This window comes from Micromys minutus (assembly GCF_963924665.1).
Source record: "Micromys minutus genome assembly, chromosome: 1".
Taxonomy (NCBI): domain Eukaryota; kingdom Metazoa; phylum Chordata; class Mammalia; order Rodentia; family Muridae; genus Micromys; species Micromys minutus.
The window spans coordinates 43635038-43644423 of record NC_137969.1 but is presented as its reverse complement, the minus strand read 5'-3'; positions in this window follow the sequence as shown (position 1 = coordinate 43644423).

Below are 9386 nucleotides of genomic sequence, written 5' to 3'. Positions count from 1 at the left end.
GGCCAGAGGTATTTAGTTCTGTTGAATTTAAAATGAATTGAAACTGTTATTCATGCATTGAAGTTAGCAAGAAGACAGGGAATTTTATTACATTTTCTTAACAACTGGCTTCCCAAATACAGTGCTCCTGCATAAAAGAAAAGCCAAAATGAAAGGAACGTCAGTGTGTCCACAGACAAACACATGTTGTCTCAAGTCTGAGTTCTGAGGAACACATTCCAAGGTTGCTTCTAGGATGAGACATACAGTTTTACTTTGGAAGGCTTGGTGGCTTATCAGTGTATGAGTTACAGTTTAACTTAACCAACTTCTAGAATCTGGCTTATCTGCCCAATCAGTCTTCAACAGCTCAAGTGTGGTCCAACATCAGGACCTGCTCCATCTCCCCAGGCTGGGCTCTATGTAGGTCGGCACAACAATCTAGACAATGCTGCCTAATCTGAGACGTTCGAAGAGAAAGAAGGAGCTCCCTGGACTTAAAAACAAAACCAAAAACTTACCAGTAAGGGTGCACCTGTGAACATGTTTCCTGGTCCTGTGGAGGCCAGAAAAGGGTGCTGGGTCCTCTGGAACTGGAGTGACGGAAAACTGTAAGCAGGTGTAACAGTAGGAGCCAATCTGCGGTCCTCTATGAGAGCAACAACTACTCTTAACTGCTGTGCCCTCTCTTCAGGCCACCTCCCTTCAACTTTTGAAGTATACTCCATGAGGTTTTTTGACTTTGAGACAGGCTCTCTCTACATAGCTCCATCTGTCCTGGAACTATGTAGACCATGTTGGCCTCAGACTCAAAGAGATCTGCCTGCCTCTGCCTCAGTCCTTGCCTCTGCTGGGAGTAAAGGTATACATAACCATGCTGGGTCTGAACTTTTTTGTTTTTTTAGAGAAAAACATTAGTTACTTCTACAGAATGATCAAGAAGTACTAAGTGAACTTGTGCATTTGGTTTATAACATTTAAAGGTCCATTTAAAATAATCTTAATCTTAGGGCTTCATCAAGAATTCTGAATTTCTCTATCACAAGCTAGGTCACATTTAACTCTCAGGAACACATCAATTTAGGGAGAAGAGAAGCATTCCTTTTTTTTTTTTTTTTTTTTTTTTTCCAGCACAAAAATTCTGAAACCATGAGCTCATCCAGAGAGCTCTCCTCTCATGACTGAGTCCTGGATACCAGTTTACAGTCCCTGCTTCTTTGAAATGCTATGTATGACCGTATGTCCTACAGACTAGTAAGTAGTGTAGTGCACTAACTGAAGGGTGCTTTTAGCACTTAATTAGCATGGCCAGAGAAACAAGGAACAAGTCAGATATATGGACCATGAAACAAAGATTATTTATTTATTTGTATCTATGTATGATGTTTTGTGTGCACAGAGGATGGAACCCAGAGTCAACTACTGATCTATATCCACAGTCTGAAAACAAAGACAGGTTTCAAAAACTTCACTCAATTTTTCTTTCAACTTAATTCTAGTCCAGATCTGAAGCTGGAATATTAGCAATCATCTATCTAGCAATACTCTTAGTCTTGATTTTAAAATAAAAAAGGACAAATGTTTCAGTTATGAAGCCAATGTATAGAAAAATCTGGTTACACAGTCTTTCCATGAAAAACATGAGATATTAACTGTAGACTTAACATAATACCAGAAAACTTGGGATAGACTTTCAAAATTGAATTTGGAAGTCATATCCCTTCTGTGACCAGCAGGCACTTGTACGGATGTGAAGCCAGCAGACAGCTAACACAGTGTTAGATGAAAGCCTTACTCAGGCCCATGACCAAGTAAACTAATGTACTGCAAACTTTGTTTTGCCCTCTACTTTGTCAGGCCTTTTTCTCCTGTTCCTCCTTCAAGTCTCAATTCACCTAAGCAGAGCTATAGCCCTAAGGTAGAGATCTTTTTTCTGAAAGTTACCACACTGTTATAAATGACAATGTAATGGCTACAAGCTCTCTTCCTCCTTCTTTTCCTCCTCCTGTTAGATGTTAGGCCTTTTCTTTTTCTAAAAATCTGATAGTGTCTAAATCTTAGCACAGAACAGTCTTTAAAACAACATTTGAGGAAAAAAAATTAAAACTTTCCCGTTTCTCAATATAGCACTCTCTGCTGGTCTCCAAACACTGGTTCTCTATCACAGGGAGGAGTCTATAAAGTACCTAATCTTTAGCAGGAATACTCTTCTCACACACTCAGAATATCTGGATTCCACAGACTGCCAACTAATGTCAGAAGGGCCAGCCTCCAGGGCTTTCTTGTCCTAGCAAACAACTAGGTGAGATGAAGATTCTTAAAAAAAAAAAAAAAAATTCAAATTACAACTCCATTACTGAGCTCTGATTAATTCATGACTTAAAAGTTTACACTCTGTGTGTGTGTGGTGTGTCTGTGTGTCACACATAAGTGTGTATGCCATGGTCCACATGTGGAGGTCAGAAAATAACTTCTGGAAATCTGTTTTCTCCTTTCACTATGGAATCCAGGGATCAAACTCAGCTATCCCAGGCTTGCCCAACAAATACACCTACCCACTGAGCCATCTAGCTAGCCCAGCCTGTGACTTTTGAGACTCAATCTGTTGTGTCACAGATCTCAGGTCAGCATGGGTTCTAAGGAAACAAGCGCTGGGTTATTATGTTAATGATTCTGAGGCCTCCCCCTCTCCTCAGCCCTGGCACTGGGAGGTAGTATTAGACTCCTGGCATTGCTGAGCTTGTTTCTGTACCTGGAAAAAGATAGTACTTGGGACTCTGGTTTCTGGAACCCTTTCTAGGAGCCAGGAGTCTCTGAAAGGGAACGTTCACTCTCCTTATGCTTGTGGATGAAGTTTAGGTCTGAAAGTAAGACACAGTGCTTTGTAAGTTGCTCAGCTTGTCTAGAGAATATAAAACAAATCCACCTTCACACAATTCTAAGTGGAAGTAGAAATATAAATGGTAATGTGTTCTCTTCAATAACATGTTCCTCAAACCTTTTTATGTCCAGATAACTTAAGCCATCTTCTGGTTTCAAAGTCTGGAGACCAGCAGGACATTTCCCAAGGCTTCTCCCATGGACCTACTTGCTTATCGTCACCGTGCGCTGCTGGGCCACACACAGGGCAGGTGCAGGTCACCAAGTCTTCACAGGGAGGAAAGGAACTCGGGAGGGCCTGATATAAACTCTTCAACAAGCTGACACCCAGGGACAAAGATGACCTCAAGACTGCATGGTCTACCCTTCACTGAAGATCTCTGGAAGCCAGAAGACACTTTGAGAAGAAAGGTGCTTTTTCCTCAGGAAGACGGGAGAGCCAGAGTTAGGGTATAGGGATAGACAGGAATGATGTGTGCCAGAGTCAGGTGTCACTGAGACCCAAACATAGACTAGGATATAGATAAAAAACAGTTCTCTCTTTTACGAAAAACTCTAACCCTGTCTGTCCTTGGCCTTATTTTAACCTACAGAATAAACAACCCCAGACCACAGAACAAAAAAGAAACCATATCAGCACACCCGCCAGCCCTTCACTAATCTCCAATCTGCTCATAAACTGGCCTTTCTGTCTGTCATCCCATCACTGGCTTCCAGGACAACATGTGTCATAGGAAGTGGTCACTAAGTGTGTACTTCGTAAGTACTGGAGGAAGGAGTGGAGAAATCCTCCTTTATAAGTTAATCCTTTATAAACTTAATAACAACTGGGCTGTAATATTTTACATAGCCTAATTTCAAACTTATGGGCTCATATATTCCTGCTACCTCTGTTCCCAAAGAAGGAACTACAAACTGTTTCTTGTTACATTCCCACTGTGCATATGTGTGTGAATGTGTGTGTGTGTGTGTGTATACACGTGTGTATGTGTTTGTGTGTGCATGCATGTTTGTGTGGGTAAGCTTAAATACTTGCATAGTGTTTCTGAACTATTGTAACCACAGATCACCACTGTAATATAATATTGTATTTATGACTACTTTTTTTAGCATCTCTGTATTTTCTAATTCAAGCTGAATGAACCTAGTTAAAAGAACTAACTGCACATATGAAGTATACTTTGAAGGTAGTATATGTAGACTTCCTACTTGGGGAATCACCCAGTAAATGCCAATCTACTGCTTACTTCCTTATGAAGATTTGTCTGTTCTGCTTATTTTAAGAAAGTACCAATTAAGTCATACATACAAATCCAGCATTCCGGGGTTGGAGAAGTTGCTCAGTGGTTAACAGCACTGGCTGCTTCTCAGGAGCACCTGGGTTTAGTTCTCAGCACCCACATGGTGGTTCACAATCATCAGTAACTTCAGTACCAGGGGGTCCCATGCAGTCTTTTGACCTCAGGGGAATACCAGGCATGCACATGGTACACACACATGTGCAGACAAAACACTCCAAATAAAGAGGAAATAAATAAACCTTAAAAAAAATTAAATGCCAGTAACCACACATGCTATAAAAATTAGCAATTAATTTTAGGCTAGCCTGACCTACATAATGAGTTCCAGGGTAGCCAGAGCTACAGTGAGACCCTGTACACACACACACACACACACACACACACACACACACACACACACACACAAAACCAACAACAACAACAAAAACCCAACAATAACAACAGCAAAAGTAGTAGCAATCAATTTTAATTGCAAAGAAAACTTGCCTAAATGATAGAAATAATATTTTTGTAAAAGCATTACTCTAGTGCTAGATGTCTCTCGTGTTCCAAGATCAAGTACATTTATATGATTAGCTAGACTAAATGATATTTTTTATACCCAGTGTAGTAACTGTCTAGAATCATCTTCTAAGCACCCATGAAAGCTGGATGTGGGAGAGCACACCTGTGGTCTTAGCCACAAGGAAACATAAAGTAGGCAGTACCTTAGTCCAGAAGGTAAGGCAGCCTGGGCAACACAGAAAGACCCTGCATTCAACAACAAACAAATGGAAAAGTACTTGTAAATAAAGAGACCCTTTGAGCAAGAACAGGACAATGTTTATAAAATGATATATTAAAATTATTTTTTTACACCCTGACTATAAAATTTCTACTTTGAGAAGTCGAACATTCAAGACTTTAATGGACATGTCTGTGGAAAACACATGTGCAGGAATATTGGTCCCCTCGCTGGGGACGGAACCCAGGTCTCATGCTTGCTGACAAGGTATGCTGCCAGCCACGGAGCTATATCCCCAACTCAGTATCAATATCAACTTTTCTTAGTGTTGGATACAGAACTGTTGTTTGAAAACCGGCAGGTGGGGATGGTGGCACAGGCCTTCAGCCTGCACACATTAACCTCGGCATTCTTTGTCCCAGCACTTGGCAGAAGGGGCAGCAGGAGCATCTCCACCCGTTTCAGAGCAGTCAGCCTGGTCTACATAGTAAAAATTTAGGCTGCTCTAAGCTACACAGAGACCCTGTCCCAAAATAAAATAATAAAATAAAATAAAATGTAATCCCAGTCCTTTGCTTGAAATTGAAAACCTTTAATTTATAATTTCTTTATACTTGGATTTCTGTAACCACAGCTGCTTCTGTGTGGCCTTCTTTCAGGGCGTCCATTCCTACTGTGTTTTCTGGAGGCTTTACCCAAGCAACACCGACTTCCCCCTGCTTCCACTCTGGATATACAGTCAGTAGCTGCTTCCTGTTCTCACTGGTGTTCTACGTCCCAGCTGTCCCACGTGTAAAGTCCCTTCATTAATGTCTCCTTAGATGAGCCATTTGCTTACAACTTAAAAGAAAAAAAAGATAGTCAAAGCACAAACTACAGGTTAAACAATCAATAACTCTGATCACATTGAAAGCTAAGTTTCCTTTAAACAAAATAGCTCAAGTGAAAGGCAAGGCAAGGATTATCAAATAATATATAAGGTCCACACACTGGACAAAAGTAAGAAATTCTTGAATTAGCTTTCTATCTGTCTGTCTGTGCTAGTCAGTTTTGTTTTATTTGTGACAGGGTCTCTCTACATAGCCCTATCTATCCTGGACTCTCTCTGTAGACACGCTGGCCTTGAACTCACAGAAATCCACCTGCTTCTGCCTCTTCAGTGCTGGGACTAACAGTATGCACCACCATTTTCTGCTTTGAATTGGCTTTTACAAACATTAAAACACACACACACACACACACACACACACACACACACAAAACCACACACTATATAGAGAAAAAATGGAAAAAAAAAAAACAGGAAATAAAATGCCTAATAAGCAGGTAAAAGTTAAACTCCAATAAAATGAAAAGGCAAATTGTAAAATTAGATGCTATAGCTTTAAGATTGGTAAAAAACCAAATCAAACAAGCAAACATAAAAACCAAAAACATATTCTGATAAACAATTATAACAGAAAAAGAATCTTGGATTTGAGGAGACAGCTCAAAGCGAATCTGACCTGTGTTCAGATTCCCAAGATCTGGTATATGTCCCTCTGTCTTTCCATAGCTCCAGCACTGGGGCACCTCTAGATATGTGGGTACCTAGATCTCTGGCCAGCTAGTCTAGACAAAACTGAACTTTGGGTTGGGAGTGAGAGTTTATCTCAAAAAAGTGGAGAAGCCAGGCATGGTGGCACACTCCCTTAACCCTAGCACTTAGGAGGCAGAAGCAGGTGGATTTCTGTGAGTTTGAGGCCAGCCTGGTCTACAGAGTGAATCCCAGGACAGTCAGGGTCATACAGAGAAACACTGTCTCCAAAGAAAAAGAAAAGTATACAGTGGAAGGACAGGCAGGTGACTTGTGTGAGGAGAGCCTGGGTGCTCCAAACCCATAGAGAGTCTGAGCAGGTGTTATAGACGGCCTAAAATCCCAGTACTTGACAGCAAAGATGGAATATTCAGGGCAAGCTGCCTAGCTAGACCAGCTGGACTGGAAAACTCTGAGTTGGATGAGAGGCCCTGTCTCAGTGTACAAATTAGAACGTGACCAAGGAAGACAGTGAACATCAACTTCAGGTCTCCACATGTGTCCACACATGCACCCACACATGTGAAACACACAGATGCATACCACACATACACACACAGACAAATAATTAAGGTAAAGGTGCCTGAGGACACTTCAGTGTCAACTTGGACAGACACACACACACACACACACACACTTTGGAAACAATTTGTAATGATTCAGTTATAGGTTGAAGGGCACACTCATACCTACACACATGTAAGCCTTTCTTAACGAGTGTTCAACAGAATATTAAGTCCAACAGAAAATGATTTAGAAAGCATACCCTCAAGGACTCCAGAGGATGGTATAAAACCAGTGATGTTCAGGCAAATATCTAACTACAGAACAAGACTGTATGGACTCCAAATGGCACTGGACACTGATTCTCTTGAAGAATTCTTGACAGAAGGGCTATGTTCAGAGCCTAGAAAAACTTGTTTTTATCACCGTGGAGCCACAGAATTATCAAAAAACAAAACAAACAAAACAAAAACAAGGAAACAAGAGCCAGTAAACTACTTAGACCAGCAAATAGTAGAAACAGCATTAAGATTCCTCAAGAGGAGGACAAATCAATGCACCTGAAAACTTCAACACTTTCAAAGAACTAACATTATATATCAACAAATGGGAATTCTGAAAAACTGGCTCTGGACAATAAAGCAGGTTATAAAACGTAACTATATGACACCACTTGTATAAAATATTATAAAGTGGCGGCACATGCCTTTAGCACTCCCTAGCACTGGGGAGGTAGAGGCAGGTGGGTTTTAAGGCCATCGTGGTACACACAGTGAGTTCCAGCTAGCCAGGGACCCAGTGAGACCTTGCCTCAAAACAAAGCATGTTATATAAGTATACTGTTTTACAAGTACATATATGGGAACAATATAAGCAATATGACAGATAATAAAGTTCATAAGAACAGCATCCACTGTTAAGGAGAGGAGGAGGGGGTGGAGTTGAGGCAACACACACACAGAGTCTAGAGAGTCTGATTTCTTTTAAAAATATTGAAACCAAATAAATGTGTAACTATTTAAAAATTCTAATGTGTTGTTTCAGAATTAATAAGTAAAGAAATACATTTTCTTCTCTTTTTTATGAATCCCATGATGCAGAACTTCTAAGGAAATTTTTACCTACAGTCTCCAATGTCTGTTATAGCCTGGACATGAGCCAGACAGAAGCCTTGGGGTTAGGAGCCCTTGTTGCTGTCATGGAAGAACCAGGTTCAGTTCCCAGCATCCACATGATGGCTCACAATTATCTTTTGACTCCAGTTCCAGCAGATCTGATGCCCTCTTCTCCCCTCCAAAGGTACTAGGCACACGTGTGCACAGACATACATGCATGCAAACACCTGTACACATAAAAATAACAAATGCTGGACATATGAATAGTAAACACTCATTATCTCCCATGATTTTGTAGTAATTTATCCCTCATTAATTTTCAGGTATTATCCTATATTAAAAGTATAATTATATTCTTCATAAAGGGCCAAGCAGGAAGCGTAGTGTCACATGTCTGTAATCTGAGTGGCTGATTCAAGACATAAAGGTGCCAAGTTCAAGGTCTGGGCAACATAGTGAGATCCGGATTCAAACTGAATAAATGCAAAGCTCAGCAGCAATGTTAAAGCAGCCAGAAGTTCCTAAGGAGAAGGCTGTCTGACAGGGCTCACATCTGTGCTTGGGCTTATTTCTTGATTGCTAGCTGATGTCTACCACACCAGAAAGATCATAAGCTTTCTCACAAAATATGAAAGCCATTTGGCTATTTTCTCAAAACTTCAAAGAATTTATTTATTTAACACATACATTTGTTCTTTTACCTCCTTATTTTATTGTGTTGCTCTGGAGTTGGATCAAGGGCCATGCAAAACTAGGCAAGTGCTTTGCTGCTGGGTTGTGTCTCTGTTGTCTACTCTTTTACATTTTAGTACAGAGACAGTCCTGCGAAATTGTCCTGGCTAGCTTAGAACTTGCTATCCTCCTGCCTCAGACTCTAGAGTGGCTAGATTACAGACGCCTGCCATTAGATCCAATATGTTGTTTTTAAATGGAGACAACCCTCCCTACACATCGAACACACACACACACACACACACACACACACACACACACACACACACACGGCATCTTTCCCAGAGATATCCAGGTAGCCTCGAACTGCACTGACAGAGGCTGGATCTTCCTTTGTGCACGCTGATGTCTGCGTACATCATGTTGTCAGTGTGTGAGTAGTGTGACTCGTTTTCAAAGGGACTGCCTTGAAACAAGCCTATGTTTTAAGTACACACTTCTCTGCAAGCAAGCAGGCATTCTGAAGCTAGGTGGTTCTAAATAAAGAACTCTAGTCAACAACAGGAAATAACTCCCACAGAATACAAACTCTCACCAGCTCCTGCACACAGCTCACAACAGCCTTTTGTTTGCCC